This window comes from Ochotona curzoniae, unplaced genomic scaffold, assembly GCF_017591425.1.
Source record: "Ochotona curzoniae isolate NIBS_2020 unplaced genomic scaffold, NIBS_Ocur_1.0 scaffold_4683, whole genome shotgun sequence".
Taxonomy (NCBI): domain Eukaryota; kingdom Metazoa; phylum Chordata; class Mammalia; order Lagomorpha; family Ochotonidae; genus Ochotona; species Ochotona curzoniae.
The window spans coordinates 6,205,287-6,224,180 of record NW_024467121.1 but is presented as its reverse complement, the minus strand read 5'-3'; the positions used below and the strand labels follow the sequence as shown (position 1 = coordinate 6,224,180).

The following is an 18,894-nucleotide window of genomic DNA, read 5'->3' as shown; positions in this document are numbered from 1 at the left end:
GCCCCAGCATGGTAACCTAGTGCCTAAAGTCCTTGCCTTGCATGCACCGGTTCACATTCTGGCTGCCCCACTTCCCTTCCAGCTTGCTGCTTGTGGCCTGGGAAAGCAGTAGAGGACGGCTGAATGCCTTCAGACCTCACACCTATGTGGGAGACCCAGAAGAAGCTCCTGCATCCTGGCTTCAAACTGGCTCAGCTCCAACCATAACGGTTACTTGGGGAGTGAACTAGCAGTTGGAAGATCTTTCTGTTTCTCCTTCTCTCTGTAAATCTGACATTCCAATAAAAAATAAATAAATCTTTAACAAATAAACAAAAAAAAACATCAAGCATAGAAAGCTAGGAAATATTTCTCTATAAAATGGGAGATACACTGTTACTGGATAACCAAGCCTAGTCATTAGGATGTTAATACTCCTTGAATTAATCTATAGATTCAAAACAACTGCTACCATAATTCCACCAGCCTTTTTAAAGAGCTGTACTCATGAGGGAAACCTGGATGAAGCTCTTGATTCCTAGTCTCAAACCTGCCCAGCTTTGGCCATTGAGGCCATTTGGGAAATGAAGCAGCAGATGGCAAATCTTTGTTTCTCCTTCTTTCTCTGTAAAATCTGCCTTTCAAAAAAACAAACAAAAAAAAATCTTGAAAGAAATCAACAAATTAAAAAAAGATTCCTGAAAGAGAACCTAGTGATGCAACATGTGATGTCCAAAGAAAGCAATCCAGGAAGGAGACTTTCCAACAAACAGTGCAGAAACAACTGGATAGGAACTGGCTCCGTGGCTCAGAAAGCTAATCCTGCAACTGCAGAACCAGCATTCCATATGGGAACCAGTTCAAGTCCCAACTCCATTTCCGAGCAAACTGTCTACAACCTGGGAGAGCAGGGAAGGAGGGCTCAGGTCCTTGGTTCCAGACACCTGAAAGAAGCCCCTGATTCCTGACATAGTATCAGCTCAATTTTGGCTGCTTCAGCCATTTATGGAGTGACCAGTGAACAGAAGACTTTCACTTGCTCGTTCTCGCTCACTCTCAATCTGCTTCGCAAATAAAAAAAAAAAATAAATCCTTTAAAAAAAACTGGATATTCACAGGCCAAAAAAACACATATGAAGTCTATAAAAAATAATTTGAGATGCATTGTAGACCTAAACATAAATTGGTAAAAACAAAAAACTTGAAATAAAATAAAGGAAATTACCTTCATGACTTCAGGGTTAGGCAAAAGTGTCTTAGCTCACAGTAAGCAATAACTATAAAAGAAAACACTGATAAATTAGAGTAAATATTTCTCTCTTCAAAAGACACAGTAAATAAAACTGGTAAACAACACAGATCTGTGGAAAAGTGTTTACAAAACATTTATCAAAAAAGCAGCAAACAGGATATATGAAAACCTACAACTCAAACAGACAAAAGGGAGAAAAGGTTGCAAAAGAGGAAAAAAAAAAGGAAGGGCTAAAGGTTTGGACAAATACTTCACAAGAGAAAACACAGTCACTACACAAATTTACACATGCTCGGTAGCACGGGACATCATGAAAATGCAAATTAAAACCACAATGACACCACTTCCACTCAAGATGGACTGAATAAAGAGAAAAATATTTAACTCTCTTGCATGAAATAATAAAAACCTAACAAAATGAATGAAATAACAGCACTGAAGATACTGAACAAGGCAAAAAGTTAACAAGACAGTGATCGCTGGGAGACAAGAAACAAATGACATGAGTCACACATGTGTCCAGCTTACTGCCTTGAGAGTTTCCAGGCCGTGGGACAGGGAAGGAACCCAGGAAGAGCCTGTGATCTCCCCAAGTTGAGGAAACGGAGCTGGGAGTCCAAGGAAGCCAAGGTGGCTAGAGCTCACAAGTGAGACCAGCATTGAGTAGAGAGCTGGAGAGAGAGAAAGACATGAAGAGATCTACAAGGCTCAGCCAGCAATGTTTGGTTGAGCAACAACACAGCACTTGCCTGTGCGGGGCCTGCCCAAGGTCAGGGACAGAAGCACCGAAAGAATTAGCAGTAACAGAGCCCAGAACTTACAGGAGATGTCAACACCACCTACTCCAAAAGAATACATATATGTAAAAGGAAAAAACTACTAATTCACACCACTAAGAAAGAAATTGCTTCAAAAGAAGAAAAAAAAAAAAAAAAAGCTCAGTTCTATCCAAAGAAAAGAAAATGCTGAGGTTAGCTTTGAGATAACTTCAAGAGACCAAATACAGGATGGACATTTAGAACACAGTTTAAGAGGCCACTTTGGACACCTGCCTCCCATAGCAGAGTGCCTGGGGACAGGGCCACTTCAGATTCTAGCGCCCTGCTAATGTACCCGAGGAAGCTGCAGCTGACGCCAAGGACTTGGGTTTCTGCCACTCTCATGCGAGACTGAGCTCCAAGCTCACTGATGTCAGCACGACCCAGCTCCGGCTACTATGGGCAGCTGGGAAGTGGATCGGAGGATGGAAGATCTCTGTCTCTCAGCTTTTCAAATAAAATAAACATTTTTTTCCAAAGAGATCAAATATACTTGTTTTCAGAACTACAAAAAAAAAAATACAGCAAAAAAAAAATCTGAATATTTTGCAATTTTTCTCAATTGAGGAAACTTCATGCTTAACAGCATAATACTCTTTGAACAAACACGAATCACTAGAAATTTGAACGAAGGTAAACCAGGATACACATGATTAAACTGCCTAAAACTTTAGAGAAAAAAACTCTTCAAAGCAGGGATAACAAGCTTAAGCAGCCGCCTGTGGACCCAGCACAGTAGCCGAGCGGCTCAAGTTCTCACCTTGCACGCACGGAGATCCAATACGGGCGCTGCTTCTAATCCTGGCTTCCCATCCAGCTCAGCTCCAGCCATTTATGGCCACTTGGGGAGTGAATCATCGGACGGAATATCTTCCTCTGTCTCTCCTCCTCTCTGTAAATCTGACTTTCCAATAAAAAATAAATCTTAAAAAAAAAAAGCTGCCTGGGCCCGGCGCAGTGGCGCAAGTGGTTAAGGTCCTCACCTTGCACGCCCGGGATCCCATATGGGCGCCGGTTCTAATCCCAGCAGCCCCACTTCCCTTCCAGCTCCCTGCCTGTGGCCCGGGAAAGCAGTCAAGGACGGCCCAAAGCTTTGGGACCCTGCACCCACATGGGAGACCCAGAAGAGGCTCCTGGCTTCGGATCGGCATAGCATCGGCTGTTGCGCTCACTTGGGGAGTGAATCATTGGACGGAAGATCTTCCTGTCTCTCCTGCTCTCTGTATATCTGACTTTCCAATAAATAAATAAATCTTTAAAACAAAAATATCAGAATAGATTGTGTAGACAACAAAAGGATAGTGAAGGAATGCTTATGAACAACCATGCATATGTTTGATAGTTCAGGCAAAATGGATATCCTTCTTTGAACACAAACTATTCCACCTCACCAAAATACAAAACTCTTAAGAATGAATACCTCTGTGACTATCTTAAATTTAACTATGGGGCCCAGTGCAGTGGCCTAGCAACTAAAGTCCTCGTCTTTCATACACCAGGATCCCAAATGGACACCAGTTATACCACCAATGGCCCAACTTCCCATCCAGCTCCCTGCCTGTGGCCTGGGAAAGCAGTCAAGGATGGCCCAGAGGCTTGGGACCCTGCACCCGTGTGGGAGACCCAGAAGAGGCTCCGGGTTCCTAGCTTCAGATCAGCTCAGCTCTGGCCATTGCAACCACTTGGGGAATGAATCATCAGATGGAAGAGCTTCCTCTCTGTCTCTTCTTCTCTCTGTATATCTGGCTTTGCAATAACAATAGATAAATCTTTTTTAAAAAAATATAACTATGTAATTTTTTAAATCCCAAAGAAATATGAAGGTACAGATGATTTCACATTAAAAGTTAGCGTCAATTCAAGGGTAGTCTCTTCAAAAAAACACAAAAGGAAAATGCATGTCCCAACTCATTTTATCAAAAAGTATTACCTAATATCATAATCATATTTAAGGATATGAGGACCCAGGGCAATGGCTCAATTGAGTAATCTTCCCCTTGCAAATGCCGGGATTCCATGTGAGCACCAGTTCATGTCCCGCTGCTCCACTTCCCATCTAGCTCCCTGCCTGCGGGCTGGGAAAGCAATAAGGATGGCCCAAAGCCTTGCAATCCTGCACCCGTGCGGGAAACACAGAAGTTGTTCCTGGGCCCTGGCTTCAGATCAACTCAGCTTCGCCCACTGCAACCACCTGGGGAGTGAACCAGTAAATGCAAGATCTTTTTCTCCATCTCTCCTTTTCACTATAAATCTGACTTAAAAAAAAAAAAACTTAAAAAATATGCTGTATATATTTCCATATGCTGCTAATGAGATATGTAAATACTAAAACATACAAGAGTCGACATTGTGGCACAGTGGGTTTAACTGTAACCCACAACACCAGAGTCCCTTATCAGAACAAAGGTTCAAGTTCTGGCTACTCTACTCTGGATCTAGTTTCCTGCTGATGGAAAGTACAAGCACTTGGCACATCAGTGAAGTCATCAACTACACTGTTTCCAATCCAGCTTCTGTTAACCCTGGAAGCAGCAGTAAAGGGCTCAAGTGCTTGAGTCCCTGCCACCTCTCTGGGAATCTTCAACAGAGTCTTGGGCTCCTGGCTTCAGCCTGCCAGATCCTAGCTGTTCTCCCCAGAGGAAGCAACAAGCCATAGCTGGGACAAACTAGAGTCAGGAGCAAGGAACTTCCTCTGGCACTCTACATGGGTGCCAGGGCTCAAGTACCTGGGCCATGCTACACTGCTTTTGTAGGCGCACTAGCAGGATGAACAACTGGGACACCAACCAGTGACTGTATGGGACTGCTGGCATTTCTGGAAGAAGCATAACCCACTAAGTCAAAGCGACAGCCCACATTGTGTATATTTTGAGAGTGAACCAGAAAACAGATCTTTCTCATTATCTCTCTCTGCCTTCCAAATAAAATGAAAATGGTCACAGCATGATAGCCTACTGGCTAAAGTCCTCACCTTCTCACCTTACATGTGCCGGAATTCCATATGAGCACCAGTTTGTATCCCAACTGCTCTACTTGCCATCCAGCTCCCTGCTTGTGGCCTGGGAAAGCAGGCAAGGATGGCCCAAAGCCTTAGGACTCTGCACCCACATGCAGACCCAGAAGAAACTCTTGGTTACTAGCTTCAGATCAGATCAGCACCAGCCATTGCGGCCATTTGGGGAATGAACCAGAAGACATAAGATCTTTCTGTCTTACCTGCTCTCTGTAAATCTGACTTACCCAAAAAATTAAATAAATAAATAAAAGATAAACAAATAAAATGAAAATAAAAAATAAAGTCAAGCTCTACAATTCAAAGAACTCTAATTAGAAAATAATTAACAGAGAACATAGAAATATAAATAAGCCAATCTCTTAGTCTTCATGCAAAGAAACTGAAATCACAATGAGGTATAACCACAAAATTACAAAATTACTACAAGAAAAAGCAGTTACAACAGCAGAGGCTGGCAGGGATATAAAGACTAGATAACTCACAGATACCAATACGCAATGCTACAATCACTCTGACAATTACTTAGAAACTAGGCATATGGGGCTGACTCTATGGCACAGTAAGTTAAGCTTCCACCCACAGTGCCAACATCCCATATGGGTACCAATTCATATCTTGGCCACTCGACTTCAGATCCAGCTCACTGCTGGATCTTTAGCCGCTAGGCCACGCCGCCGGGCCCAGTCCATTTACTTTAAAAGCAAAAAAAGGGCCCGGTGCGATAGCATGATGGTTAAGGTCCTCGCCTTGCATGTGCCAGGATCCCATATGGGTGCCGGTTCTAACCCCAACGGCCCTGCCTCCCATCCAGCTCCCTGCTTGTGGCCTGGGAAAGCAGTTGAGGACGGCCCAAAGCGTTGTGACCCTGCACCCATGTGGGAGACCAGGAAGAACTCTGGCTCCTGGCTTAGAATTGGCACAGCTCTGGCCATTGCGACCACTTGAGTGAATCAGCGGATGGAAGAGCTTTCTCTCTGTCTCCTCTCTGTATATCCATGTTTCCAATAAAAATAAATAATCTTAAAAAAAAAAAAAGCAAAAAAGCTAGAACAGTGGAAATTACATATCATCAAATCTAAGGAATTTTTTAAAAAGTGAAACTTCAGACACAAAATTCAGAACTGCAACCTGGTCATCTGGCCATGAGAACTCACCACACTACCCCAGCCCCTGAGCCAGCGAGTTCACCCAGCTCTGGTGTCCACCTCGTCACCTTCTTCCAGCATCACACTAGGCTCCAAGGTCAATTCTACTTGCAAAACACTCAACATGAATCCAACTAGTGTATCTTCAAATCCAAACCTACTTAGAAATTGTAGTTATTTTGTAGTCAAATAAATCTTTCATCTCCAAAACAGTTTTGCATGAACCAGTGAATATTCAAGAGAGCTAAATTTGAAGCGTGTACCAAAATTGAAGCTTCCCTTTCACACATTATATTAGATCTTCTACTTTTGTCAGCCCTTGACATCTCTCTCTGAATTTTCACGAACTTGTATTTCACAAGGGTAATTATTTTTTTTACTTATACTGACAACAACATACAATTACATATTTAATACTGGGAAGAAAGAAACTTACAGGCTAGAAGCAGGTTAACACAGCCTGCATGCCAAAAGAACTGTCAGCCAATAATCTACATTCAGCCAAACAATTCTTCAAAAGCAAAGGATGAAGTAACACCACCAGGGAAAGTTGAGCAAGGGTGTAAGAACTAAGCCTACCCTGGAAGAAATACAGTGAAGTCCTACCAGCTGTGATGAAACTACAGTAGATGGTAACTGGAACTTATATGTAGTAAAAAAAAAAAAAAAAAAAAAAAGCAGTAAATATGGATGAAACGTTCCACACATCCCACAGAAAGATGTGTTCTGCACATAAAGGCACTGCATATAAAGTCCAGTCTAAGAAACCACATACAGAGATTTCCCCAATAAGAATCTTCTGATAGAGATCAATACACGTGGATACTCAGAAAGTGAAGAAACATCCAATTCAATCCTCTTGACTTCACCAACACAGAAGCTATGGCCCAGAGTAAGAATTTATTCAAGGTGAGAATACAGAGACAGGCTACAATTCATGCCTTTCATTTCACAGCCCAAATGTTTCATTCACATGCTATAGGGGAGGGAGAGGTGGCAGCTCATATATTAACAGGTACTCCAGTCCAGACTTCTCTGGAACAAATAAGCAAATATCTATTATGTTAAGCCAACAAGGATCACTATGGAGAACAAATTATCCTGAATGTTAATTGCATTAATATCAATATCCTGATAGTGTTACTGAGTTATAATTCTTCAAATTTTTAGCAGTGAGGAAAGAGTATATATTACATAGCTCTATAACATTTCTAAAACCTGCACGAGAATCTAGGTTTGACTTAAACAGATACTCTTTTGATTTAAGGATTTAGTTGAAAGGTAAAATTACAGAAGAAAAGAGATCTTCCATTTGCTGAAAGATTTCCCCAACAATCTGAACAGCAGAGGCTAGGCCAGGCTGAACCTGGGAATTGCATCTACATCTCCCACATGACATGGGTTGCAGGAGCCAAAATTATGTGGGCCAGACACATTAGCAGAAAGCAGGCTCAGAAGCGGAGCAGCCAGGACTCAAAGCAGCACTCATACAGGATGTCAGCATGATAGGCAGCTATTTAATCTGCTATACCTCCTCCATGCAAGTCAGAAACCTGAACAAAGCTCCTGGCTCCAAGTTTTGCCCTGCCTCAGCCTTTGTCACTGTGGTCACATAGTAAAGGAAACAAGCAAGCAAACAAATAAATACTCCTTTTAGGGAAAAATATAAAAATCAGTTTTAAAATTCATTTGGAATCTGAACAAACCCAAAATTGTCAAAGAATCTTAAAAAGAGAGAGACAGACAGAAATTTGGAAGACTCACATCCTAGTTCCAAAACATCATCACAAAGCTACAGTAACTACAACAGGAGTGTACTGATATAAAAACATGAAAAACAATGAAACAGAACAGATAGCCCAGAAATCAATCACTTAGATAAGCACATGATTTTTGAAAAGGGTGTCAACAGCCAAAACTGGTTTTTCAATAATTGAATTTATAAAAATGGCATCCACATGCAAAAAAAGGAAATTAAGTTGGGAAGATCTATTTACTGGAAAATGAGGGAAGGGCAGACACAGAGAGCTCATCCATCCACTGCTTTACTCCCCAAGTGACTGCAACAGATGGAGCTGTACAAGGCTAAGACAGGGGCCTAGAACTCCATCTGGGTCTCCACATAGATACAGGTGCCCATGAACTTGGACCATCTTCCGCTGCTTTCCCAGGTGCCTCAGCAAGAAGCCGAATACTCTAACTAGCACCTACACGGGATACCTATATGGATACCAGAGTCACAGGCAGAGCTTAACCATCTGTGCTACAACAATCCCCAAAACAATCAACTTTAACATTTAGCTTGTACCATACACAAAAATGGGACTCAAAACAGAGCAAAGACATAAACTAAAACTTACAACAGAAGAAAACAAAGGGGAGAATCTTTGCTGCATTGAGGTAAGCAATGATTCCTTAGATATGGTATCAAAAGTAGAGTCAACAACAGAAATAGATTTCACAATTCATTTCAAAATAAAAACCCTTTTGTATTAAAGAACTCTAACATAGTCAATGAAGTGAAAAAACATTCCACAGGCTTGAAGATATTTACAAACACGCATCTAATAAAGGTCTAGAATCTATTACCTAGTACTAGATGAAGAACTCTTAAAAGATCAAAATATATATATACAAAATCAACAAGGGATTTCAACAGACATTTCACCAACAATAAACCAACAAGCAGATGAAAAGATTCAGTATCACCAATCAATAAGAAAATGTAAATCTGAATGAGACAACACTTAATCCAAGCAGCATGGTTATTATCAAAAAATAAAAACAGAAACTAGTGGTGTACGTTGTGGCTGCTCCACTTCTGACCCAGCTCCCTAATAATGGCCTGGGAAAGCACCAAAGAATGGACCCTGCACCCACATGGGAGATCTGGAATACACTGGCTGGACCCTGCACCCACATGGGAAATCTAGAACAAGTTGCTGGACTCAGCTTTCAATCAGCCCAGCTCTGGCCACTATTTGGGGAATGAACAAGTGGATGACGATCTTTCTCTGTCTCTCACTGTATCTGCCACTCCCTTGCTCCCTCTCTATAACTCTGAAACTCCCAACAGTCCAAGCTTCCATCCACAAACAGGTAAGCAAGATGAGGGGTATACATCTAATGGAATATACTACGGTTATAAAGAGGAAAAAAAATAAGACATGACCCAAATTTAGAAATGTTTATTTACATCTTATTGAAAGACAGAGACAAAAAGACAGAAACAAATTTTCCATTCCTCTTCACTCACCTCAAATGCCAAAAATAGCTGGAACAAGACCAGGGAGATGTTAAGAGCCTACAACCAATCTAGGTCTCACACTTGGGTGTCAGGGGCCCAAATACTTGAGCCATCACCTGTTGCTTCCCATGGTGACATTAACAGGAAGCTGCAACCAGAATCAGAGTCAAGATTCAAACTCAGGTCCCTGGATATGGGATAGGACAATCAGAAGCAAGCAGCCCCCTAACCACTACATCAGAGGCAGATCCCTGGATGAAAACACTGTCATGTGAAATAAACTACAAAGAGGAACAATTCCACGTATATGAGTTCTTTAAAATAGGTAAATTCTAGGGATGGAAAATAGACATTACCAGAGAGAGAGAGGAGGGTAAAATTGAGAATTATTACACCAAGGATACAGAATTTCTATATGGAATGATGACAAACTTTTGGTAATAAACTAGTGATGGTTACAAAATATTGCAAAAGTACTTAATGTCATTAAATTGAAACCTAAAAATGGTTAAAATGATAAATTTCATATTTATCATAACAAAGAAGGAAAATCTAATCTAGTAATTATAGAAATTACCATCATATTCATGTAATGGAAAGAGTTTTGTAAGTTTATGTATTTTTATTGGAAAGGCAGACCTACAGAGAAGGAGACAGACAGATCTTCCATGGCCTCACTACCTAGATGGCAGCCATGGCCAGAGCTCAGCTGATCCAAAACTAGGAGTCACAAACCTCCTCCAGGTCTTCCACACAGGCAAAGGATGTCACAGGTTTGGGCCATTTTCCACTGCTTCCTAGATTAGAAACAGAGAGCTGGATGGGAAGTGGAGCAGCCGGGACATAAACCAGCACCCATTTGGGTTCCCAAAGCTTACAAGCAGATTAGCCAATTAGCCATTGCGCTGGCACCAGACTGGAAGATTTAAAACTGTAAAGAGATGCATTCCTGCCAAATGTATACAATTAATGCAAAGCCAAACAAAATAAGATATTTTTATAGAACAGCATAATTGAGTTGGGGACAAAGCACCTAAAAATTTTAAAAGAAAAGATGGGAGGGCTAATTGTATGAAATATTTCATATCCACAGTCATAAAATTTAAGTATTTTTTTATTTTTTTTTTAAAGATTTATTTTTATTATTTTTTCATTGGAAAAGCAGATACACAGAGGGGAGGAGAGACAGAGAGGAAGATCTTCCGTCTGATGATTCACTCCCCAAGTGTTCACAATGGCTGAAGCTGCGCTGATCAGAAGACAGGAGCCTCTTCCGGGTCTCCCATGCAGGTGCAGGGTCCCAAGGCATTGGGCCATCCTTAACTGCTTTCCCAGGCCACAAGCAGGGAGCTGGATGCAAAGTGGGGTTGCCAGGACACAAACTGGTACCCACATGTGATCACGGCGAGAACCTTAGCCACTATGATACTGTGCTGGGCCCTAAGTATTTTTTAAATTATGATACTGACAGCACATATAAGATCCAGACCTAGGGGCCCGGCGCGGTGGCGCAAGTGGTTAAGGTCCTCGCCTTGCACGCCCGGGATCCCATATGGGCGCCGGTTCTAATCCCGGCAGCCCCGCTTCCCTTTCAGCTCCCTGCCTGTGGCCCGGGAAAGCAGTGGAGGACGGCCCAAAGGTTTGGGAACCTGCACCCACGTGGGAGACCCAGAAGAGGCTCCTGGCTTCGGATCGGCATAGCATCGGCCCGTTGCGCTCACTTGGGGAGTGAATCATCAGACGGAAGATCTTCCTCTCTGTCTCTCCCCTCTGTATATCCGCCTTTCCAATGAAAAAATAATAAAAATAAATCTTTAAAAAAAAAAACAAAAACAAGATCCAGACCTGGGAACAAACTGAGGACTCCACTGTTATACTGCAGCTCCCATGTGAGTGCAGCAACCAGAGCTGGAGGCAGATCAGGTCAGGAAAGGCTGCAACAACCTGAATGCTTATGGGCTGGGTTTGGGGCTAGGCCCCAGCACACACTGGTGCTATAAGAGCCAGAATGAGTGTGACAGGCCAGGCTAGTACACAGCACCCACCAGGTCACATGAGAGCTGGGTCTGGGAGTAGACCAGGCTGGGATAGGATGTAACATCCACTGACAAAAGCCAGAATGGGTACAGGACAGTCGGGCTAGACCACAATAGCCACCAGTGAGTTCCAGGACGGGGGACAGACCTTGTCAGGCTTGGCCACAACCCAAATCAATCCCACACAAGATCAGGGACTGTGGGTGGGCCTGGTAGGGGAACTGAGGGCATTCCTCTGCTAGTCTGCAGCTCCTACTGGTGAGCATGAGAGCCAGAGATGTGGGGGAGCCAGGCTGGTCTGGCAGCAGCAGCCACTGGTGTAGTGTGGGCCTAGTCTGGGGGCAAGTCAGACTGAGCTAAGCTCTAGCACCCATAGTTGTGCACAACAGCCAGATGAGATGTAAGACAAATCCAACTAGGCAACAGTACATGCTAGAACATATGAAAACTGAGACAAGGTACAGGCCTGGAGGGAATTATTCAGGGTCACCCCAATTAGGCCATAGTACTTGCTAATGTGTGTCAAGACCTACCTGTGGCAAGTTGGATTGGGTTGGCCTGGGCTGGGCTGGGCTCTCCTAGGGTACACTAGGCCTGGGGATGCACTAAGGCGGACTTTGTCAGTGAATAAACCTCAGAAACTTTTCTCAACCCTGGTGCAACAAAGCCAACAGTCTCTCAGAACTATCAAAACCATTCAAGTAAAACCATCAGAACATGTTTCCCCACACTGGGGTCGCTTGAGAGAACATCAAACGACTGCCCCCCATCCCCAGTTACTGACAGAGTTTGACAGCAAGGAGTAATCCCCCTTCCCCTCTTCCCTCCCTCCTGCAGAAACAGGAGGGAAAAAAATTGGAACATTTGTCCCACCCACCTTCCTCCATACCTTCACCCTCCCACCCTAACTGAAGGCCCACAGGGGCATGCATTTCCTCTCAATTATGTAAACAAAATAAAAAATAAAAAGTAAATTAAAATTAATCTTAACAAGATTTTTCTATTTAAAAATGTATATACATACGTTTACCCATTCCACTCTATATACAAAATAAACCCACGTGGTTTGCACATCTATATGTAAAATGAGAAAAAACTGATTTTGTTAGTATAAAAACATAAAAAATTTCAAATTTTAACAATTCAAATAAAATACTAAAAAGAAAAACTTTGCCTACATTTAACTAGTTTTCATTAAAACCATTAAAGCAAAAAAAAAAAAAAAGAAGATAAACCACAAACAAGCAGAAGCCATTACACGTTACAAGTATGAAAAACCTAATGATCTACATAAATCCACAAAAAGGATCTCACTCCCAGCTACAATCCAGGAACTGTCAGGTAAAACCACCACAAGATAGCACCACACCTAAAGTGTAAAAGCTGGTGTCTGGCACTGTGGTAAAGCAGATACAGCGGTGAAGCAAACAGACACTCTGCCTGGAGCACCAGCATCCCATGTGGGTACTGGTTCAAGACCCCCTCTCTCTGTAAAATCTGCCTTTCAAATGAGAACAAATATTTCTTTGAGAGAGGAATTCAATCCAGCTTTCCCCAGAAGTGAATATACTACTGCTTCATTTTTTTTAAAAGTTTGTTGTTCGTTTGTTTGTTTATTGAAAAGGCAGTTATACAGAGAAGGAGAGACAGAGAGGAAGATCTTCCATCCACTAGTTCACTCCCCAACTGGCCGTGACAGCCAGAGCCGAGCTAATCCTAGCCAGGTTTCAGGAGCCCCTTCCTGGTCTCACATGTAAGCAGAGGGTTCCGAGGCTTTGGGCCATCCTCCACTGCTTTCCCAGGCCACAGGCAGGGAGCTGGATGGGAAATAGAGCAGCCAGAACACCAACTAGCAATCATATGGGACCCCAGGGAATACAAGGCAAGGACTTTAGCGATGAGACTACAGCGCCAGGCCCTACTATTACTTTTTTTTTTTAGCAGTGTTTTTATATTTGTTTATTTTTATTTAAAAGTTCCTGGCTCAGGATCAGCTCAGCTTTAGCCACTGCAGCCATTTGTAGAGGGAATCAGCAGAAGGAAGATCTGTCTCTCCTGCTCTGTAAATCTGCCTTTCAAATAAAAATAAATAAATATTTCTCCTTTTTCTTGTCAATAAATCTAGGAAAGGAGGGGAGGAGAAAACAAAGGAGGAAATGTTCTACCTGCTAATTTTCTCCCGAAATGATTACAATAGGCAGGATCATGCCGAAACCAACAGCTCCCATGTGGGTGGCAGGGATTTAAGCATGTGAGCCATCATCCCAGTAACTCCCAAAGCCCAAAGTGCACAGAAGTGAAGGAAAACAAAAACCCAGATATCCAATATGCAACATTTTGTAAGCAGCAGCTTAACTTGCTATACCACACAACACCCACATCGTCAAAATTTTTCTAAAAGAAATTGAGGCAGCTTACAATAAAGGGCCTGCCTTATAAAAATTCAAAATAGAATATAAACATAGATACCCCATTGGTCACCTGCTTCATAAGCAGGCCCCTTCTTCATAAACAGCACCCACCCCCCTGCATTAGGGAAACTGCTCTTACCCCTGACTCCAACTATGTAGTTCTATTGAAGGTTGCCATTCATACCCTCCCCACTCCAGCCACAGGGATGATGGGTACATGATCCAAGACAGGCCAATCAGAGTCTTTCCCAGGATTCTTCAAGACAACCCTTCTTCTGGTAGAAGGGTCTGGGAAGAGGAGAGTCAAGAGCTGCCGGTAGTCATGGTTCCAGCCTCATGGAGTAGAGAGTCTGCAGTATGAGAGAATGAAATCAACACGCAGAGAAACAGAGATAAGAGGTGAGGTCCTAAACTCAGCAGGAGGCGGATGAGGAAACAAATACACTAGTGGCAAGATTTACACAGCTGCAGTTACTTAAGGCCAGATTTATCTGGGCTACCTGGTAGCCCAGAAAAAAGAAAACCAGAATGAGTTTAATAAATATATAAAAAGGGAAGAAACATACCAGAAATTTTCAAGGGAAATAATTTTCCTGATCCAAAATGATCTTAAAAAAAAAAAAAAAAAACTTCTTGAACACAGAAGTGTGTGCTAAGGCACACAAAACGAGGTGGACAATGTCCATGATGAAAGCGCTACAGCAAATGCCAATTTCACATATTATTGGTTATAATGACAGCTAAGCTCTATCTCAATCATGAAGCATAACTGAGTGACTAAAATACAAAAGGTAGCTGGAAAAGTGGAGATATTAACTGAGGTTTTATTCTTCTAAGATGTTTGCTAGGGAAAAGGAAAAAGGATGAAAATATAAAGGGGGCAGAATCCACATGAAGATTCAAAAATGTCTATGAGCAGAATGGGAAAAAATCAAGTCAAAAGGACAGACTGAAAATAGAAAATACCAAACAAAATAACACCTTGGGAGGAAGCCAGGCACTACAATAAGCAGGTTAAGCCACAACAAGGACGTCTATATCCCCCATCAGAATGCCAGTGTGAGTCCCTGCTACTCTGCCTCTGATCCTGTGCCCAGAAAGCAGCAGATGATAGATAGCTCAAGTGCTTGGACCCTGCTGCCCGTGGCGACCCGAATGGAGTTCCTGACCACGTTACAGCTGTGATAGCCAATTAGGAAGTCAATCAGCAGATGGACGATCTGCCACTGCTTTTCAAATAAATAAACCTTTAAAAGAAACACTTGTGGAAGAAAACCGGGGCAGGGAAAACTTCCTCAGAAGCACAGATAGTTAACTCTACTTACAAACTATTTCCTCTAGAAGTAGGCACTTAAACTAACTGGTTAAGAAATCCATATTCTGCGACCAACATGTCTCAATTGGTTAATCCTCCCTCTCCATGTTCCAACATCCCATATGGGCACCAGGTCATGTCCTGGCTGCTCCACTTCCCATTCAGCTCCCCTGCTTGTGGCCTGGGAAAGCAGCAGAGTGGGGAGGTCCAAGCCTTGTGACCCTGCACCTGCAGGGAGATCGGGAAGAAGTTCCTGGCTCCTAGGTTTGGATCAGCTCAGCACCAACCATTGCAGCCATTTGGGGAGTGAACCAGAGGACAGAAGATGTTTCTCCATCTGTAAATCTGCCTTTCCAATAAAAATCAATAATAATTTAAAAAACAAATCTCATATCAGAGTAGCTAGGTTCTGTTACAACTCTAGGAGCACAGAATCATGACTCAAGTAACTAGAGGATCATTATCAATGTTGTGTTTCCAGCTCCTGAATTCAGCTTCAGCCCAGCCCCTGCTATTGCAGGCAACTGAGAACCAATGGATAAAATGTCTCTCTCAGCACGGGGAGGGGTTGGGGGAATTCCAGAGCCTATGAAATTGTGTCACATCACGCACTGTAACTAATAATAATAATAATAATAAAAAAAAGTCTCTCTGCCTCTCAGGTAATACAAATAAAAATGCTTTTTTTAAAAAAAAAAACAACTCTCCTTCCTAAAACATCAAATCATAACAGTGAGATAAAAGGGAATAAAGTCACAAATACAAAAAAGAACAAAAGAGAACTATGAAATTTTGGTAGTTAAAAAGAAACTCCATGGGTCTAATATAGTAGGTTGACTCTCCACCTGTGGTACCAGCATATCGTATGAATGCCAGTTTGAGACCCATCTGCTCCACTGCTGATCCAGCAACCAATAAGTTCATATTCAGCTTAATTATTAATTAATATCAAAAGTCACTAATTTTATCAAACATACAAAACTTAACAATTTGAGAGTTTTTTCCTCCCTTGGAGTCCCACTCCTGGCTGCTATACAGAAAAAAAGTTTCTGACTTTGATTTTGCTCACACAAATTATTTCTGGGGATCATGGCACAGCAAGTTAAGCCACTCCTTGGGATGTCCACATCCTGTATAGCAATGCCTAAAAACAAATCTTAACTGCAATTCAGATGTAACTTCTTGCCAATGCTCCTGGGAGGCAACATCTGATGCTCAAGCACTTGGAATTCTACCATCCATATGGGAGATGCGTATGAAGTTCCTCGACAAAACGAGAAAGAAATCAGGGAGTGAACCAAAGGATGAAAAACACATCCGTTGCCCTGGCACAGGAGCCTAATGCTGAAGTCCTCATCTTGCATGAGGGGATCCCATATGTGCGCCAGTTCATATCCTGCCTACTCCACTTCCCATTCAGCTCCCTGCTTGTGACCTAGGAAAGCAGTCAAGGACGGCCCAAGGCTTTGAGACCCTGCACCCACACGCGAGACCCAGAAGAAGCTCCTGGCTCCTGGCTCCAGATTGGCTCAGCTCCAACCGCTGAGGCCACTTGGGGAGTGAACCAGCAGATGGAAGATGTTTATATATATCTCTCTCTGTGTATTTGCCTAATAAAAACAAATCTTACAAAAAATACATGTGTTCCAGCATTCTTCTTTTGAAATTAGTTACTCGTTTTTTCATTTACTTGAAAGACAGAGTGGCAAAGAAAGAGACAGGAAGAAAATCACCTTCCATTGACTCACTTTCCTAATGGCTATGATAACCAGGGCTTGTTTAAGCCTAGCTGTAGGCCTGGCACTCTATCCAGCACTTGGGCCATCTTCAGCCGCCATTCCAGGCAGGTTATCAGGGAGCCAGATCCAAGGTGGAACAGCCAGGATTCAAACCAATAATCATATGAGATATCGGCAACATAAGCAGTGACTTAACAATAGTGTCCCCTAAATAATCTTTAAAAATAAATAAATAACATTACATAGCCATAATGGCAATAAACATTAATGAGCTCTATTAATTTAATCAAAATGTGATATTAACATGCTGGAGACAACATCTAATAAAACTGAATATCTGGGCCCAGCGCAATAGCCTAGCGGCTAAAGTCCTTGCCTTGAACATGCCAGAATCCCATATGGGAGCCAATTAACCCAGCAGCTCCACTTCCCATCCAGCTCCCTGCTTGTGGCCTGGGAAATCAGCAGAAAGCTAAATCTAAAGTGAATTGGCCAGGACTTGAACCTAGCACTCCAATATGGGTTGTGAGCTTCCCAAAACATGGCTTAACCAATTCTGACATCATACACTTGCCCAAGAAAGCTATCTATGCCAATTTTTTTTTTATTTTAAGATTTATCCATTTAAAGGGCACAGTGGTTTGTGTGTATGCATGGTTTTAAAGATTTATTTACTTTTATTGAAAAAACACATTTACAGAAAGGAAAGGAGAAACATCTTTCATCCACTGTTTCGCTTCCCAAGTGGCCGCAAAGGCCAGAGCTGAACTTATCCAAAGCCAGCAACCAGGATCTTGCAACTCCATCCGGGTCTCCAGCATGGATGGCAAGGGCCAAGTAAATAACATGGTCCATCCACTGCTGCTTTCCCAGGTTTATGAGCAGGGAGCTGAACCAGAAGTGAAGCAGCTGGCCCTGCTAATGGTCCTGGAAAAGCAGCAGAAAATAACCTAACTAAAGCCACTTGGGGAGTGAACCAGCAGATGGAAGATCTCTGTCCCAGTCTCACCTGCTCCTGGCTCACCGGCACACTGTCTCTCCCACCCTCCATCTCTCTCTATAACTCTAACTTTAAAATAAATAAATAAAACCATATAACAAGAATAATAATAATTAAAAAATATACAGAGCAATTGGGACTCAAACCACCACTTGTTTGGAATTCGAGTTGCAAATAGAAGTTTTAAACCTCTAAGCCGCAACACTGCTTCCTAATTTGTTTAAATTGAAAACTCAGACACTCTGTCCTGGTTTCTTGGCAATTCCAAATCATAAGTAAAATATACCTGAAAACAAATTTTGGTGCTGCAATGCAGTGCTACCTTCCCATACGGGCACCAACTCAAGCCCCAGCTGTTTCACAACCCAACCAGCTGTCTGCTAATTGTGCCCCAGAAAGCAGTGAAATACGGTCCAATGCCAACATGGGAGACTCAACTGGAACTCCTGCTCCTGGCTTCAGATCAGCACACTCCAGCTACTGCACCCAGCAGTACTGGAAAAGGCAGATTTACAGAGAGAGGAGAGACAAAGATCTTCCATCCACTGGCTCACTCCCAAAGAGATTACCACTGCCACAACAGAACCAATCCAAAGCTGGGAGCCAGGAGCCTCTGCCAGGTCTTCCACATGGGTTTAGAGCCCCAAGACCTTGGGCTATCCTTGACTGCTTTCCCAGACCACAAGCAGGGAGGAGCTGGATGGGAAGAGGAGCAGCTGGGACACAAGCTGCTGCCCATATGAGATACCAATGCTTGAAGATGGAGGATTAGCCAGTTGAACCATGGCACCAGCCCCAGTTAAAATAAATGTTAAAGAAAGAAAAACAAGGCCCAGCAGGATAGCCTAGTGGCTAAATCCTTGCCTTGTACCCACTAGGATCCCATAAGGCAAACTAATGTTCACTCCAATCCCAAGCCATTGTCACTCTTCCTTT

The 18,894-nt window shown here is 42.6% G+C and overlaps 1 protein-coding gene across 5 annotated transcripts in view; it reads right to left on the bottom strand.

The window, feature by feature from the left end:
• Positions 1-18,894, bottom strand: part of MLLT10 (MLLT10 histone lysine methyltransferase DOT1L cofactor) — a 163,325-nt gene that overhangs the window by 125,343 nt on the left and 19,088 nt on the right. The window contains exon 1 of one of the 5 annotated variants that reach the window (XM_040967962.1): positions 14,044-15,369. The exons of the other annotated variants lie outside the window; for them this stretch is intronic. The gene's annotated coding sequence lies outside the window, so the exon portion shown is untranslated. Of the gene's footprint in view, positions 1-14,043; positions 15,370-18,894 lie in introns of those variants that run through there. 5 annotated transcript variants of the gene reach the window in all.